The sequence below is a fragment of the Ambystoma mexicanum genome, chromosome 4p (genome assembly GCF_040938575.1).
Source record: "Ambystoma mexicanum isolate Mex_15411 chromosome 4p, UKY_AmexF1_1, whole genome shotgun sequence".
In the NCBI taxonomy this organism is placed as follows: domain Eukaryota; kingdom Metazoa; phylum Chordata; class Amphibia; order Caudata; family Ambystomatidae; genus Ambystoma; species Ambystoma mexicanum.
In genome coordinates, this window is record NC_090927.1 from 205,517,344 (window position 1) to 205,536,563 (window position 19,220).

Here is a 19,220-nt window from a genome sequence, read left to right on the forward strand (position 1 = left end):
GAGACCTTCATGGAGCAGACAACTCTGGTGACCTCATCAGGTGTGGTAGGAGAGAAGGAGGAGCGAAAGGCAGAGGGACGTTGGGAGGCCATAATTGTTAGCGCCCTGGTCCCTTGTGTCTCTACTTCCCTCACCATGTCCTTCCCCTATGATTGTAGCTAGGTTCATGCTCAATACATTCCTTAGTAATAATAATACTATTACTAATAATACTACTAATAATAATAAACATAATAATAATAAATGTCAGCTGGTTTTTTTGTACTAGCACATGATCAAATCAACAAATAATTCCTATTAAAAAACATTTCCCCCCATAATCTTACCTCCACCTGTCACAGCAAAAGAAAATATGCAGCGAATCTGCAGGGGGGTGGATGTGGCAATCTGTGAATCTGCAGGTACATGGAGATTCACAATGCGCAGAAGGGCCATAAGTTACCCTTCTGAGCATTTATTGTATGCATGGGCTGCAGCCCTGAACCGTTGCTGTCCCATACACATTGCTATTAAATTAAAATGGGTGGAAATGCATGTTTACACTTTTCACAAACAGAAAGATGGGGTATTTGAGTAATAGTGCATTTGTTAGGATAATACAATATAGCTCAAATATTCACTAACCTGAACAGTTGCAGCAGACTAGGGAAGATATGCAAGGTGTTGCCCCTGGCCCCTTACCCCCCTGATTGGTATTCTAAGGAAGGCAAGAACCCTAGGGAAACCCTCTGGGGAAGAAAACTCTAGCGCTCCAATGTCGGGCTGCTGATGACTGGTTAATCATAGGAACCGGAGAGACACGGCTGGAATGATGGGAAGAGAGACTATGGCTTCTACACTAGTGCAGCACCCTTGATATTTATAGGTCTCATTCAAAACGGTTGCAACCTGCAGCCGGGAGAGATGGAGACCGCATCAAGAATTGGAAGGCAGTGCCCCCCTCTGAAATCCAGTGTCCCCCTCTTATGCCCCCCCCCCCACCTAAGGCGAGCAGTGGCCATGTTCTCTGTTTGTGGTGTTATTTGTGACACTCACTGAGGCCAATGTCTGCCTATCACACGGCAATACTCCTTTTGTCTCAAAGCTAGTAGTGATCGAGCAGCTTGCAGCCCCTCCCATCAGACTGTAGCACACAAAACTGCCAATGATGGGCCATTAGTCACTGAATGGTTTCGTGCCTGCATCCTGATGGGAGGGGAAGTGCAGTGGGGTGTGGGTAGTTGGTGTGTACAAAAGCCTCTCTGCACGAGTGCTTGTGACGTCACACATTACCTTTCATAGGTGCTCCCACCACCTTTGTCTGTGCCACCCCTACTTTTGTCTTTGGCCCCCTCTGGGCCCCTCCTAAATTTAATTCCTGGCGACACCACTTCAGGAAAGGTGAAAAAATAGTGTGAAAAAAGAGAGTAGTTAGCAAGCATAGAGGGGCATAGAGATAGTGACAGATGCAGACAGGATTGCTCACAGGACAGCGAACGAACTTACAGAGCGTTCTGCTTCAACAGTAGCAACACAATGTTGTCTTGGGAACCGGTCTTTTTGTAGATGTTCGGGGGGCAGATCCAATGACGAGAAAGGAAGACAAACTCCTCTGGATCTGCCTTGTCTGACCACCAGACCTGCATTCGGCGCAAGAGACGCCATGTTGAGAGAAGAAACCCCTGTGGTGTGAAAATGCCGCTAGCGTTCCCATGGAAAGGGGTTCCCGAAGCGAGCCATGACAGCATCCTGAATACATGAAATACTGCTTGTACAGAATGGTTGGTAAACTGATTCGGCATGCAGTAACAATAATTACCACATGCCACTTTTTTGATGGGAATACCGCCTGATGCACAGTGGCATGCTACGTGTTCTTGTGGATTCATCAGCAGCTCTCAGTTCCAAGCAAAGATGCACCCAACCAATTGTGGTTCTTCTTTTACTGCAAACAACAGCAAGAACACAATAGACAAATAGATTTCATTTTACTGGCAAAGAAAAGACCTGGGCCCTCATTACAACCCCAGCGCTAAACCATGGCGCTATTAGCACCATGGTTGGTGCCGGTGTTGTAATGAGTCCACCATGGTGGAATGGGGAAATACCGCCCCATTCCAAGGTTGGTGGGGCGGTATTTCCCCATTCCACCATGGCCCTTCCCCATTCCCATTTTCGCCCCATAGGGCTCAATGGGACTGGGGAAGGCGCTAAGTACGGTACCGCAAATTGCGGTACCGTAATTAGCACCGAGGTCCCTTTACGGCACCCTACTTTAACGGCTGGTAAAACCAGCCGTTAAGTTCGGGTCCCGCAAAGGGACCTCGTAATCAGGCGTTAAGGGTTTAACGGTGCCGACACCTTTTACGGCGCCGTTAAACCCTTAATGCCAGGGTCGTAATGACCCCCCTGGGGTGGTATTACAGAGACTTTTCACAAATGCAAGTGCAATTAGCACCAGGGAAAACATTGCCCTAATGTTGAAAGAAACATTTTGCCAATGCAAAGTTTCTGAAATACTGCAACTGTGGCCTCATTTCTGAAACATTGGCTTTCAAGAGCAAATTTGAACCTTATTGGTACTAGTGCAAAAATTGCCATTGTGCTAAAATATTCTTTCAGTACATTTTTGCACCAGGGTAATGTTTGCTGTAGTGTCAATACCATTGAAAGAGTATGCTTTTTGCACTAGAGCAATTTTTGCCCAAATGCTAATACCATTGAAAATTTTAAATATCTTGTACGTGGAAGTTAATTTGCTCCCAAAATTTTGTTTTATTGATTTTTGAATGGCACTGTAAAAGCAACCCAAAACACTTATACGAAAAATATAGTAAAAAAAAAAGACTAATTCAGACACTACCATATCCTACTGGGTACCTGCCACCAGACCCATTTACTGGTCAAAGAAATTATGTGATGCGACATTGAAAGTATGGTAATAGAGATGCACCTTCACAGGAGATCGCTGAAGGTGAGAGGAAGGCAATGGAAAGATCCACTGACTGGAACTTGAGGTGAAGGACAAGGAGACTTATAAAGTGAGAAACAGTCTGCCCACTGGAAAAGTGAAGCTCATTTTCTTCATGGTGAAGACCCCAGTGGCCCCTCCTTTTTCAAGATACACCAAGGCTCCATCCTCTCATCAATCCTTTCTAACCTTTACATGGAACCTCTGGGCAATGTGAGGTGTCCGAAATGAGGGGCAAACACAAAGTTGTAATGTTTTCAACCTTAGACATCTTTATTAAAGTAAAAAAAGGTTGGATGAAGGCCTCTCTGTCCTTATCCTAAAGAGAGTTTCCCTATGTAGGAAACTAAAACTAAAGATCAGCCTGTGTCTCGTCGTCAGAATTATATAAACTGTCCTTGTGTCCAAAACATACTAATCTGACCCTCACCCTAAAAATGAACAACTAAGGGTGTAAGGAAATGCCTCTGCCTCAGGCTTGGCAAAAAGTGTTCACAGTTAAAGCAAGTAGATAAATCCAACAAAATAGTATTTTCCAAGGAGAAGTCCTTAGAAGTCCTTATCTCCAGAGGGTGGTTTCCTTTCCCTGGATATCTCAGGTAGGTTGTCAAAGGTGTCTCTTTCAAGCAACAGCTTCTTTGGTTCCTTATACCTGGTTCAAGAAGTTTCTAGAAAAAAAACAATTTGTCCCACACCATTCAGCTCTTTCTAGGTTTCTGTGCACTGAGTTCACAAACCAAAGGGGTCTTATTAATAACAATGAGATATTACATATAGGATTCTCTTATAAACCTCTTTGAACTTTTAGCGGACCATCTGATGTACTTGTCCACCAGAAATCCTCATGTGAGCTCTTATGCCAGGTATTTTGATTTTAACAGAAAATTGATCTTTGTTCAATTTCACCACTGCCACTTTTCTATTTTCTGAACGTCTCTGGTATACTTGTTTGTATGTGTTTTTCAAGAGTAAGTAAGCTTTCTATGGCTTTAATGGGATACTGGTATACTCTGCTGTCAGGAATCCTCTTCTATAGTATGTTCATCAGATCACCTGGCATACTCTCCTGCCAGGTATCTTCCCACAATGTTAATGTGCTTATTTGACTTCAACTTGTCTGGTGTTTTGACTGCCAAGACTTCCTTGCATTTGGTTCTTAGGTCCCCAGGTATACTCTCCTGCCAGGTATCTTTCCACAATGTCTTATTCCTCTGGATTTATTCGAATGAATTGCGTCTTGTACTCCCATGGCAGGAATCCGTTCCTGGGGTCTTGCAGATGCCCTGGTATGCTTCTCTGCCAGGTATCGTCTCCCCCAAATGTTCATGGCGCGATGTGCTTCATTCACAAGGGCTTCTTTTAATGTTATCACTGTCTTTCAGTATAGCACAGTTGTATTCCTTCACTGTCTATACTTACTTGGCTTGAAGTACTACTTGTTTCAACTTTCCCCACATTGATGTCTCATATATTGAGAGTTGTTCAAGTTTTGACTTTTAACTTCTTCATTACCATTCAAATGTTTGTGATAACACTTTCTCCGCCTTTCCCCATACTGACATCTCATACATGAGGATTTGTGCACATTCTGTCTTTGTATTTTGCTTGGCAGGTATTCAAAGCAAGTTCTTAAATGCTCACATGCCTGTCGGTACGCCCCTATCTCTGGGCAGACTCCCTGATTCCAGACCCGTGGCACGTTGTTGCAGTGAAGCTTTCACTCAGGGGTGGCGTTTCCCGCTCTGCAGATCTTCTCCCAGCTTTCCTGCCAGCTCTGCGTTCACCCGCTGGTAAGACTGCAGCTTCTCGGCACAACTGCGACTCCGGTAGCTCTGCTGCCGACTCCCCAGCAGTTCTGCCATGGTGCCTGCTGTGTCTCCTTTGGCCTTGTGCCATGCTGGTAGGTAAGGCTTGCAGGAAGGGGATTTTGGGTTTTACAAAGGGAGGGACTTGTATAGTGACAACTAGCCATCAGGAATTCAGGAATTATGAGGTCTTCTCATGTGGAAAGGGAAGCATACTGTGTCTCTCCTGATGGGGCCACCACCTTTCCATAATGCTACCAGAAGAAATGTGGCAGTAGCACAGAACCGTATGAAGAAGTAGAAGTAACTAGTTCTTAATATGGACACATGGACCACATTACATGTCAATGGTTATTAATGTACACATGCTTTGCATTATAGTTTTGTTCATGTCCTTTGCACACACCGTGAGAAGTAACAAATTCTTGTGGAATATGTTCACCTGCTTCAGTACATGTTTTGTATAGTCTAGTATATCACATTTATGAGAATACGAAGCATGTCTTTTTGTTCACAGAAGCTACAGATCCTATGTTGCTTTCTTTAAACCTTATGTTTATTGTTGTATATGTTTTTTGTCACTATGTATAGTAAGATTGTTAGGGAAATTATCAAATCGGAGAAATGAAAAAATACTGAATAAAAGAAAATGAGAAAGGAGGGAAGATGAAAAAAAAACCTTTTATGTAAAAAGTCTTAATGAATATGCTACTTTTTGTTGCTGAGTAATTGAGAACCAATAGACATTCATAGTGAAATTTGGACAGCAAATGAACGCACATCACATGCCTAAAGATATGGATTATTAGGACACATTATGTTATGTAATACTTCCTGACCCCAGGTCCTAAAACAGAGGGGTTCTCCCTCCTGTTACAACACCACCTTCCCCTGACATCCATCTCCACCCACGTGATCCTCCCTCATAATACCACCCCCAGGGTCAGTAGCGGCTGCCGTCCCCTGGCCACCTAGGAGGAGATCTCTGGCCGGGGATCAGTGATGACTCCACAGGCTTCATCACATCACTCTCCTCAAACATCCCAACATAGCCATCAATCAATACGCAGGTGACACTCAGTTGGTCATGAGAGTAAATAGCGCGCAGTACATCATTCGTCATCACGATTACCTAGCCATCATCTAATCCTGGATGTCGACTGCTTACCTTAAACTAAGACTGAATTCGTCCTCATCGGTCTACCCGCAATAAAACAACTTGTTCACCAATGGCTCATTGATATGCGCCTAGAAGGATTTGATCCACAACTCTCAGACTTAGCAAAATCTTTAGGCTTCACCATTGACAGAAATCTTCCAGAAGCACATAACCAAGAAGGCCCAAATAGCCTTGCTCAGAATCTCTACCATTCGAAAAAACTCAAGCCCTTCATCCCGCCGCAGGACTTCTGGACCATACTGCTGGCCCTTGTGGTCTCGCACATCAATGGGGGAAATGCTCTTCTGACAGGGCTCCCAGCTGCTCTCTTGGCTCCCCCTAAAGCAGTCCACCACGCTGCAGCACGTCTTATTATGGGAGCAAGGACATTTGACCGAATTACCCCCATCCTACGCAAACTACATTGGCTTCCACTCCAAGCTAGGATACTGTTCAAGACAGCATATATCATCTACAAAGCAGTCATGAGTAGCACACCAGCGTACCTGGCAGCTAAGCTCCACATATCTGGTGGCACACACTCCTTGCGCAGCAAATCGACCAACCACAAATCACAACTCGTCCGCAAAAGAGAGGACCCACAAACAATCCTTCTCTTGTCATGCACCCACCCTCTGGAATGCCTCCACAATTCTCCAGTTTCAAAAATCACCAACACCTGACCATGGACTAATTCCAATGGATATGCACAACGACACACATAAAAACGCGCAGACCTTGCAGTACTGAGCTACTGTTAAAAGAAGTCAGGCCAAATGCCGGCTACCCACACTCTGTACAGCGCTCTGCTGTGGTTTATAGTGATAATATTGAATACAAAAATGTCGAAAGTCATAATTTCGAAAAAATAATGTCGAAAAAAAAATCAAATTTCTTTTTCACTACGTTTTTATTCGAAAAGGGGGGGTTCTCTCCCAACCCCCCCTTTTCTTTTTTTTACCTTTTTTTTACTCGCGAACCCCCCAAAAAAATATATAAATAAAAAAATAAAGAATTCGATTTTTTTCTTTTCGACATAATTTTTTAGAAATTATTGTTTTCGACATTTTGTTTTCGATATTATGACTGAACACCCTCTGCTGCTCTCGAGGTAGGTCTGCGCTTTAAACAATACAAGAAAAAAGAAAAGAAAAGATGAAGGCTGCAGCAAAGTGATCCAGCACTGTGTAGTAATAGGTGTGGCCATTATTGGAATTCTCACAGCTAGATCTCTTTTATTCTTAGACAACAATTGGGCAGAGTCTGATTGCCATAATCAGGTGTAACAACCAGGTGAAAGTTACATGGGCAATGGCAAGGGTCCTGCTTTTGTTTATTGATCGGTCAAAGAACATCTGAAAGAGATAATTTAATGCCAAAAAAAGCTGGGCACATTGGCTTGGTGCTTCATGCCCTATGTTTGTAGCACAGTGTTATTCAAAGCTAAGAGAAGAATATACGTGAACATAGACTTTGCTAGGGGTACTGTTGGGGAGGGAGGGTACATACTTAATCATTAGCACTTCCCTCCTTGTTAATCCGAGCACTTATCCCCCTCCCCTCATCCCTCTCTCTCTCTGCACATGCACACTCTGAATGCTCACAAGGCCTAGTAGGACCACCTCTCTCTTTCATTTTTATATTCGCCTTTCATTCCCATGTTCTCTCAACCTGGCCGTGGGAGCCAACCAATCAGGTTGCTCGTAACGCGGGCTGAAGCTGATAATTTCAGCCCGCGTTCTGAACAGCCTGCTGGCTAACAGCGTTAACACTCACTCCTGCGTGCAGGATTGGGTGTTATCAGCCCGTGGCCCCTTGTTAAATGTCCTCGCTTTACTCAGGCCTTTAACTCGGGCCCCGGGCCGATAACACCCGATCCGGATATAGTGTTTTGTCGTTCCTACATTTGACAACGCATTGCAATAAAGATGTTTTTGTTTAATGCACTTTGCTGGATTGTGTCCTGGCCAGCTTGTAGATATTCCCATGTCACCGTTGAACCCCCACGCCACCAGCGATGTCTTCAGGGTGGCAACTTTATGTGTCGGGGGAACCCGAACACCCTGCCAGCCCTCAGGCAACTTATGCACTTCTGTCAAGCCTTGGGTGCCATCTTTAGTTCAGGTTGTGTCCCCTTTGCTAGGAGGACGCTGACATGTTGGCTGTCTGATCTTTCTGGCCCATCCCCTCTGCATTGCATCAGAGATACGTAGGGGACAGGCCGTAGTTCGTCCGGGAGCTCTGGCCGGAACAGGACGTGTGCTAGTGCTCCATGCTTCACCTGGGCTTCACCTGGTCACTGTATCCTGGGCTTTTCTTCACCTGGTCTGCCATGACAAGGCAGCCTGGGACTTTCTCCAGCACCTCGCTCCTCGCCCGGTGTTAAGGTGGTCCCAATCATTAATCGATAATCACAAGACAAACTCACCAAAATTGAGTAACTACAAGTGCACGAGAACACCCAGCTTTATTCAAACATGAACAGCCTGGAAGACACATAAAAGTATTTTTCAATCGTTATAATACAAAACACAAGCTTTTAAATGAAAACACATCATAAATGGTGTCATGGTTAGTGATAAGAAAACACTTTTACTGACTCATCCTATTGGTTAGTAAAATATAACACCTATACGTTCTATAGGCAAAGGCTATGACTATTGGATATTCTTTAACTCATAACTCCTAAGTTCGTCCTACTAAACAATGTTACATTTCATACTGCCATTTCATTGGTCGGCTTTATACGACCATAGACAACCTGGTGGACAAGATTCAAATTGGTTAATAGTTGCCTCATTTGACCTTGGTCACTTGAATATGATGCCAATATGTGTGGTGAGGACGAGGAGATGAATGAACGGGCTGCTATAATCCAATTTGAAGAAGTTACTCCCTTCTCGTTCCCAAGCCTGATACCTTATCTGCCAATTTCTTCATGGCCTTGGCGTGTCGTCCCTGTGTCTGGATGTGCAAAGGTGGTAGCAGGAGCGCAATCTATTTGAGCCTGGAATAAATGATCACTGTTCCGATCACATGGTTGAGGACCACTGTTCAGAACTAATTTTGATATATTTATTGAGTTTTTCTGCTATCCTGACCCCTGTGTCCTGCGCTGTGTGTTTATTCATTAGGAGGATGCATGGCACGGTAGCTATTTGCACCTGGAGATCAAGGCTAGCTGTACTTTCTCACTGCTACCAATAGAAACAAATTAACTTCATGGTTGCATGCTGTGTGCTTCTGGAGAATGTTATCTAGTGTGGTTTCCATTCCCGGTCAGGGCCCACTTCCTTAGTGACATTGAAGCCTGAGTGTCTGTCTGAACATCATGAGGTTGGAATTGCATGCAAAGCAGTTTTGATGTCAGGATTCAGTATTTCAGAAGAAAGTCCTTTCAAAGTTCGGTCTGAAAATGGTGGTACTCTGGTTCAATCTCCACCACGTTAATGCTCTTCGTGTCTCGTGCATTGCGTGCCACCATACATTATTCCCTACCGGTGTATTCTGCAGCCCACCCCTACCTATGCTCATCTCTATTCTCTATGCTACTTGTGTAACCCTATCTGTGTATTCTGCAGCCTTTCCCAAAACTTGTGAGTGCACTCTACTTCTATCCCTACTTGTTTGGCACAACCTATTCTGCTCCTTGTGGCGATCGCATTATCACTAAACTGTTTGTTTACAGGTCACTTGTCAGCTTCTACCTTGGTTCACCTCTGCGAACATATGGGGGTGGTACCAAACTTTGTGTTGATTGTATCGGCATCACCACACTGGGATGCCTTGAGAGGCAGCCTGGGACTTGTCGTCACCACCCTACACTCTAGGGCGTAGTGGACTTCCACACGCTTCACCCCACCTGGTAATCACGGCCCGGGGGGACTTTCACAAAAGGCCCATCTCACTGGCCACAAGGTGGACCGACTTGGGGGCATGGCCGGACTTCCTGGTTCGGGTTGCACCCCTCATGCAGCCCGGACTACGTGGCTCCTCACCTGCGGACCGGGAACCCCCACAAACACTGCCTGAGCCCTTTGATACTCCTGGGCCTGTCTGGACTGAATAGGCTGACACCTGACATGGCACCGTGGGCAGCCAGGCTGCTCCTGACACACAGCTTGCCTGAGCGGTTCACTCAGTGGGTCGCCTCCAAGCATGGCCCAGCACATAATATTTTCTTTGGCCCTGACAGCCACTCGAGGCCACACTCCCCCAGATAGATAGTTGCTTCCATTTCTCACTCTCTTTTCCTGATTCTTCTTTCATCTCCCCTTTTCTCAATTGTGTTTTCTTTTTGTAAATGTTCTCTTGTTTATTTTCTCCTCGGTCCAACCTATTCCTGGGCAGGGGAGTTCTGTTCCTTTGTTTTTACCTTTTTGTCCCTATAGCATTCCATCAAGTATTTTTATTAAACCCCTGGTGTATGTATCTTAATTTCTCGGTTTTCCCTTAAGGGAAATCATGCAGCCCTTTCTAGCTGGAGCCCATATGAGGCACAAGGCGCTATGTAAAACGCTGTTATTAAATTCTATAATTTGTATGTGCCGAAAACCCAATAATAATTGACAAAAACGCCCGGATGTGAGTGCAAAGAAGTGCATAGCTCAAAACAGCAAACCAAGTGGCTTATTGGCGCTTCCTGGTGAAAAAGGTGCTAACACAGGTGTGACCTCACTACGCCTGTCTAGAGGAGCCAGGGTGTTTCCTTAGATGCTACTATTTAATAGAAAAAATGTCCAAAAACAATCTTACTACTGTGCAGAGAATGTCCAAATCTCCCAGAGACCATCATAGTACCGGCACAACATTGGTATCGTTTGCCTCCCTGTTTCATAGAGAGGGACCCAGGGTTCTTGACACCCGCATTCAGTGCACCAATTTTATTACCTGAACTAAAAGGAAATTGGCAAGGCACGTGACATGCCAGAAGGTTTCGACCCCCGTTTTCCGGGGGCTGTTAGGGCAAACAATTTACAATTGAAACCAACCTTTTGAATTTACCGAAATTCTGTTATGAAGGCAAGGGCTGTTTATCATTTCATAGGCAATGCTGCCATCTTGTGGTCTTCAGATGCACCATTTAATGTTAAATGTAACGCTAATACTGCCGCATTTAAGGGTGCGCCCAATTACGAGTCTGGCAACATTTACCCCCAGCTCCAAGCTGGGTGTTAATGCGCCGACTTAACGGCCATTTTCGGTTCCAATTAGCGCGGCCAGGGGTCTTGCTAGGTCTGTAAAAGATCTGGGCTAAGCTAATGTCAGGACTGCCAGGACTTGGGGCTAGCTACCCTTTTGGGTGTAGTCCCTGAGCTTTTGTCTGGGGCTAGAACCAAAAGACCCGGGGTTATAGCCCCCTAACCTCCACCCCCAGCAACACTTCTGAGCTCGGCGCTATTAGCGCACGCTAATTGCGCCGAAAATTCCCCATTGGGTCCAACGGACCCAATGGGGAATTACATTTACCGCCCAACCGGTGATCCGGCGGTAATACCGCTGGACGGGTGGGCAGTAACGCAAATACAGTCGGGATACCGCCCAACTCGTTATGAGGCTTACTGTAGTCATTTAATGTTTCAGTTTTAATCCACAAATCTCGAGTGACTAACAAAAAGAAATCGATCTCAAACTTTTATACGTGCAACATGCGGGATCAACGGGCTATTGTAAAGCAAAGTTATTACAGGCTCTTCTGAAAACAATGAGTGACGCGATTATTCTCGACAGTGTGTGGAGCTACTGTTTCACTGTGCTCTCTACTAGCCACTTATAAAAAAAACATTGGCACAGTCAATATAAGTAAACAGTTTTGGTTTTTGTAGAGGCATTTTATTCTGATCTATGGGTGCATGTGTAGTGTGTGCGTGTATTGATTTATTTATAGAGCGCCTTACACCAAGGCGCTGTACAGTGGAACAACTTAATACAAAGAACAACAACAAAAAACATTGGGAGCAAAAATGACATCTTGAATCATTCTACAACAAAACAGTGCAAAGAGCAATTAACTGAGGGGAAGTGGAGTGGGAATAGGATAGGTGAGGGGGCAGGAGAAGGACAGAACGAGTAAAAATGGAAGGGAGAGAGAGTGAAATAGGAGAGGAGAGAGAGGAATAAGAAGAGGGAAAGAAAGGGGGGAGAAGAGAGGGTGGAGGGGGCTTTTAAGGTGGAGAATGGAGGAGGAGGGATTTAAGGGAAGTGCGAAATGAGGGGAGGGTCGTGGAAGAGCAGATTGATAGGGGGAGTGAGTTCCAGTGCAGAGGAGCAAGGAGTTGAAAGGAGCGGAACCGGGAGGAAGCGCAGGGGGAAGGAGGTACAGTGAGGAGGAAATGGTCAGCGGAACGAAGGGAACCAGAGGTCGAGTAAAAGGTGAGAAGGGAAGAGAGATAAGGAGGAGCAAGACCATGCGGGGTGCCTGGACTTATGCAGGCGGGAGCGAGCAAATTCATGGGTTGGGCCGAGCCAGGGGCTCTAAGAACAAAACGCAAGCTGCTTGCCAAAACAGTAGCCATGTACATAGCAAATGGAATATTTTGCTAGCCAAAGAAGGAACACCTTTCAGTTATGAAAGGCTGATGAATAGAGGTGCCAATTTTCGAGGACATGGGAGGGGGAGATATAGAGGGCACCTTAAAAGGGTGTTCCAAATGATTACACAATGCCCACAAATATCAGGGTAACGTTTGTATTAAGTACTCTCATTTACTATTGTGCCACATTTCCATGTACCATCACAAATGCCGGGGACACCTTGGTATCACAAAGCTTTGCCGCACAGCAGTAATCTACACACGATGTAGCATAAGATAACTGCTGAGTACAACATTCAAAAGCTCACAAAAGCTATAAATGCTCACTGCCCACTTTCCTTCATAGAATGTATCTTTTCAGATAAGCTGTGCTCGGGTCTTCTTTCCCGGGTCCACTCACCCTACCACTTCAGACTTCTTTCTGCTTCGGCGCCCGTATGCCTCCGGACCACTTTGGTTGTGCCTTACAAATAAATAAAGAATAGTAAAAGTAAAGAAGCATCACTAGTGGGAAGCAGATGACACAGCTCGGAGGAACGCATACACATTGCATTCCGCAGGCCTAGCTTCTTTTGACAAGTCATTTTGCAAACTTGTTCAGATCTTGTAGTATTTAATCTTTACAAATTCAAGCCTACAAGTACCAGAAAGCAATATGAAATGAACCTAAAAGTCAGGACTTGCTAATTATTTCACACCCGAAATGGGATAACTTGGGAACGCTGTAAACTGCCTATGAGCTAATTTATTTTTGAGAGATTAAGACACATGGCAGAAGTGCTTGTGTGTTCAAGTCACCAGCTTGCTGTCATTGTTTGACACAGTTGCACAGCTTGTTTCTGTGGATTATGAGAAAACAATCTACAGTTACATGAAGAAGATGAAAACCATTTTCTGCATTTAACAAGCAAATATCTTGGTCGAGACAGTATTCCAAAATATTTATAAAAAAAATATTAACGTTGTGATTCAATTTACTTTGCATAAAGCAGATTGAAAATCCATGTGGGATTGCTGAATTTCATGTCTCAATCACAATGCTAATTACCAATCATTAACTCTCAAAAGAAGCAGCACGAGGTGAGAAAATTGGCTCTCTCTCACACTTGTTGGATGTGCCTGCTTCACAGCCTTCCTCATTACAAATGCATTGCTTGAAATGAGGAGTTTGTGTGAAAAGACACAGTACCTAGTCACAGAATGAGCTGTGAACGATGCAGCTGGATGAGCTTGGGACATCATATGGCTGCTTATATCCAAATGGGAGGTTTCTTTTCCAAATGGGACTATGGGAAGAAGCAGTGGAAGTAAGTAAAAATGTGGGACTTTGGTGCTTAGCCGTGCGTTGCTCACATAGGTAGAGAAGTATAGGCCATCTCCAATCTGAGCAAGGTAGCAAAAGATAGGATGTAAAACACAGCAAGTCAAAGCTAGCCCGCCTAATGTGAAGACATGTTATTACACTGGATACCTAAGGAGGGGAGGGGCCAGCTTTGGCAAAAACAGACAGTGAACAACGTTGTACAGAGCATCACATTTTTAATGATGGTTGTGGCCAAAGACAATCATGAAGCCTGTCTCAACAATATGTTTGCAGTGCTCTCTTCCACAGTGATTGCGCCTAAAGGAAATCATATGGCCTGTCTCAACACTATATGCCAGTGCTGCCCCCCTTTAATACTGGATTAGCCAATAGAAAATCATAAGATGTGCACCAAGAATATATGTCAGCATTTCCACTGTAAGTCAGCGGTGACCAGAAAATAGCTAAGTGGTTTATCGTTTATTTGAAAGCTGAAATGGCTTTCATTTAGGAAATTCAAAGCTACAAATGTCTCCACTTATGCTTAGAAGTTAGGTGTGTGACCAGGTGGTAGGTCCTAAGCACTTAAGTGGCAGTAATTGTTTTCTCTTTTGCCACACAATACACTCTGCATGAGAAATAAGAGAGGCCCACTTCAGCTAGTTATGCTTTAGATTGGAACATGTGAGATTAACAATATGAACACCATCAGATTCTGTAAATTGGTGCCCAAAATTAAACGCGTGAATGAGCATGCTGTGATAACATTTGGAGCAATTATGTGTTTTTGTCATTTCCCCCTAATCATAATATGGCACGATATATACATTTTTACATATTTGGATAGATATTACTTCTAGCTACAAAACACACTAGGGTTTGTGTAAATCTTATCTTGCATCACAACGCAATGATTATTTGAATGATTTGGGTTTTACATGCATCCATTAGCTTTCTATTCAATTTTGAAAGATACAAAATGTTGCTTTCGGCCCACGGAGGGCACTGTTGACACCTGTGCTGTATGCTTGCCTCCAGGATATATAATATCTGTTAATGCATGGATTCATCTATTCTCACATGGAAATCAACAACCTTTCCATTGACCTGTGCTTAATGGCTTTTATGAGGGCCGGAATTTGATGGATGGTGACAGTTTCTTTGAAACCCCTTACTTTTCATCTGGTGGTAGGTTTTATGGGGCTGCCTCCTAAGGAACCACCTTCAGCACAATCAATAAATGGTTCTGTGTGGGCCCATGGATTATCTGATGTGTGTTAGTTCTGGGACTGGGAATCTATGAAGGGTGTCAAGCTCCCCTTTTTAACAGTTTTGAACTCTTCCCCCCCCCAGCAATAGTGGAAAAATATCTAGGGCATGCTAATGTCATGTTCTAAATACAGTATGCTGTAAAATGATTTACAGGCATGACTTTCAATGTTAGCTTATATATGAATATACATCTCACATTATTTTAGAAAATTAAAAAGGAGTGTGGGAGCCCCTCTACTGAGAATGAGCATTGGTCAAATACCCTGTTCTATGGACTTTCTTCCACTCAAGAGGGTCTACAACCACATCTTATCTCACAGCGCCCTTCACAGAGGAGAAATAACCATTTTCAAATCTGTCTTTGTCCCACCCACAAGGGCAGTCCAATACTGACATGCTAGGTAATTATCTTCTGAACAAGAGTACCATCAGCAACCCCAGACACGTGTTTTGGCCTTGTTGGGCCTTTGCAGTGAGGGGAACCTGAGCTTCTCTAAGGCGAAGTGAGCAAGGGGTCAATGTCTGGATTACCCCTGTTTACTTAGAATGAACATTGGTCAAATACCCTGTTCTATGGAGTGTCTTCCACTGAGGAGGAATTATCCATTTGCATATCAGTCTTTGTCCCACCCACAAGGGCAGACCAGCACCGAAATGCTAGGCAATTCTCCTCAGAACAAGAGTACCATTAGCAACCCCAGACACTAAATACACTGGCCCTCATTAGGACTCCGGCAGAAAACCGTGGTGCTGTTAGCACCATGGTCGCTGCCGGAGTCCGCCATGCCGGAATGGGGAATTACCACCCCATTCCAAGGTTGGCAGGGTGGTAATTCCCCATGCCACCATGGCCCTTCCCCATTCCCATTTTTGCCCCATAGGGCTCAATGGGAATGGGGAAGGCGGTAAGTACAGTACCGCAAATTGCGGTACCGTACTTACCTTTAGAGTCCCTTTGCGGGCCCCTACTTTAACGGCTGGTCTAGACCAGCCGTTAAGGTCGGGTCCCGCAAAGGGACCTCGTAGTAAGGCGATAAGGGTTTAACGGTGCCGACACCTTTTACGGCGCCGTTAAACCCTTAACGCCAGGGTACTAATGAGGGCCACTGTGCTTTAAAATGATTTACAATCATGGCAAAATAAAACAGGACTTTCAATGTTAGTCCTTACATGAATATACATCTCACATCATTTTAGGTGAAATGAAACAATAATAAATCTAGTCACTGAAATGATATACCATGGTGCTTTACATAGGCCTTACATTTACATCATTTAGTACTCAAAAATACATAGTAAAGATAGAAATTTAATAAAAATCACTTTAAACATGTTCTTGACACATGTTATCCGAATTAAAAGGACATGCTAAGAAATCCAGTTCTTTATAAGCGTAAAAGTTGCAAGAATGGGGTTTTTTGGTACTCAGACTGGGTTGCTATGTTTATAACATATTCCAGGTGCTTGGGCTTTAGAACATAACATTCAGATGATTTCAATACCCATTATGTGGCCCAATACACATTCTGTGGCCTGCTGAATTCTTTTGGGAAGTAAATGCACTCGAACGTTTCAGGCCCTGTCCTTTGCCAATGTGAAATTGTTCCAGTTTGGCTCTCGACATAACCTCCTGAACTCTCAAGCAATGACTGAAAGAAAATATGTAATCTACACTGTTGGCTTTAAAAGTGAAATGATGCCTCAGAAATGATTGCAATACATAAAGCACTTCCACAATATTTATAACTAGCAAAATGTACCCATTCTCTGAATGGGTTCTGTGGACAGACATGACAACAGTCTCATCAATTGATGAAAATCGATGATCTTGTGGGTCGCTTTTCCGTTTCGCCTTTCACTTGCTGTGCTTTGTACTCTGACGTGAACTTCAATGAGAATGGGCATGTGTGGCTGGCTGACATACCCCGGAGTAGACATTGGGGGAGGCGAGAGTTGGTGTGCTGCCGTACACTGGGACCTACTCTGCTCTCTCCCCACATGTTGCCTCACCCTGGCGTGGTGCAGTTCTTTGCATGTGCATTGTGGTGAAAATGTCTCAGACACTGTGCATTCTAGGGTTGAGGACTGGTGCTTTTACGACCACATTGATTTTTCACTGATTTCAGGCAACCATCTCATGTTGGAAGGTGTTGCAATCCGGGGAAAAGGGGTGGGGTGTCCAAATGTTATGTAGCCAGTAATATCCAGAGGGCCCTAACAGGTAACTATGCAAAATGTGGTGCAGATTGGTGTAATGGTGTGGAAATGTATAATGGACAACGCTTCACCCACAAACAAATGTGGACTTTTGCTGAAATCCAAGGAAATGGGCGGGGTGTCCAAAGGGCATGCATCCAGTAATGTCCGGAGGGTCCTAACAGGCAACTATACAAACTTTGGTGCAGATTGGTGTAACGGTGTGGAATTGTATATGGAACAGCCCTTTGCCAAGCCACAAACAAACCCACATATTTTCACTTTTATAAATATTGATAGATAGATAGATAGATAGATAGATAGATAGATAGATAGGTGGGTAGATAGATAGATAGGTGGGTAGATAGATAGATAGATAGATAGATAGATAGATAGATAGATAGATAGGTGGGTAGATGGATAGATAGGTGGGTAGATAGATAGATAGATAGACAGACAGATAGATAGATAGATAGATAGATAGATAGATAGGTGGGTAGATAGATAGATAGATAGATAGATAGATAGGTGGATAGATAGATAGATAGATAGATAGATAGATAGATAGATAGATAGATAGGTTGGTAGACAGATAGATAGATAGATAGATAGATAGATAGATAGATAGATAGATAGATGGATAGATAGGTGGGTAGATAGATAGATAGATGGATGGATAGATAGGCGGGTAGATGGATAGATAGGTGGATAGATAGATAGATAGATAGATAGATAGATGATAGATAGGTGGGTAGATGGATAGATAGATAGGTGGGTAGATAGACAGATATATAGATAGATAGATAGGTGGGTAGATAGATAGGTTGGTAGATAGATAGATAGATGGGGAGATAGATAGATGGATAGATAGGTGGGTAGATGGATAGATAGATAGATAGATAGATAGGGAGATAGATAGATAGATGTGGGTAGATAGATTGATAGATGTGGGTAGATAGATAGATAGATAGATAGATAGATAGGTGGGGAGATAGATAGATAGGTGGGATGATAGATAGATAGATAGATAGATAGATAGATAGATAGATAGGAAGATAGATAGATAGATAGATAGATGTGGGTAGATAGATTGATAAATGTGGGTAGATAGATAGATGTGGGTAGATAGATAGATAGGTGGGAAGATAGATAGATGTGGATAGATAGATAGATAGGTGGGAAGATAGATAGATAGATATGGATAGATAGATAGATGTGGGTAGATAGATAGATGTAGATAGATAGATAGATAGATGTGGGTAGATAGATAGATAGATGTGGGTAGATAGATAGATGTGGGTAGATAGATGTGGGAAGATAGATAGATGTGCGTAGATAGATAGGTGGGAAGATAGATAGATAGATATGGATAGATAGATAGATAGATAGATGTGGGTAGATAGATAGATGTAGATAGATAGATAGATAGATAGATGTGGGTAGATAGATAGATAGATAGATAGATAGATAGATAGATGTGGGTAGATAGATAGATAGATAGATAGATAGATAGATAGATGTGGGTAGATAGATAGATAGATAGATAGATAGATATGGATAGATAGATAGATGTGGGAAGATAGATAGATGTGGGTAGATAGATAGATAGGTGGGAAGATAGATAGATGTAGATAGATAGATAGATAGATGTGGGTAGATAGATAGATAGATAGATAGATAGATAGATAGATAGATGTGGGTAGATAGATAGATAGATAGATGTGGGTAGATAGATAGATAGATAGATAGATGTGGGTAGATAGATAGATAGATGTGGGTAGATAGATAGATAGATAGATGTGGGTAGATAGATGTGGGTAGATAGATAGATAGATAGATAGATAGATAGATAGGTGGGAAGATAGATAGATAGATAGATAGATGTGGGTAGATAGATAGATAGATAGATAGATAGATAGATGTGGGTAGATAGATAGATAGATAGATAGATGTGGGTAGATAGATAGATAGATAGATAGATAGGTGGGAAGATAGATAGATA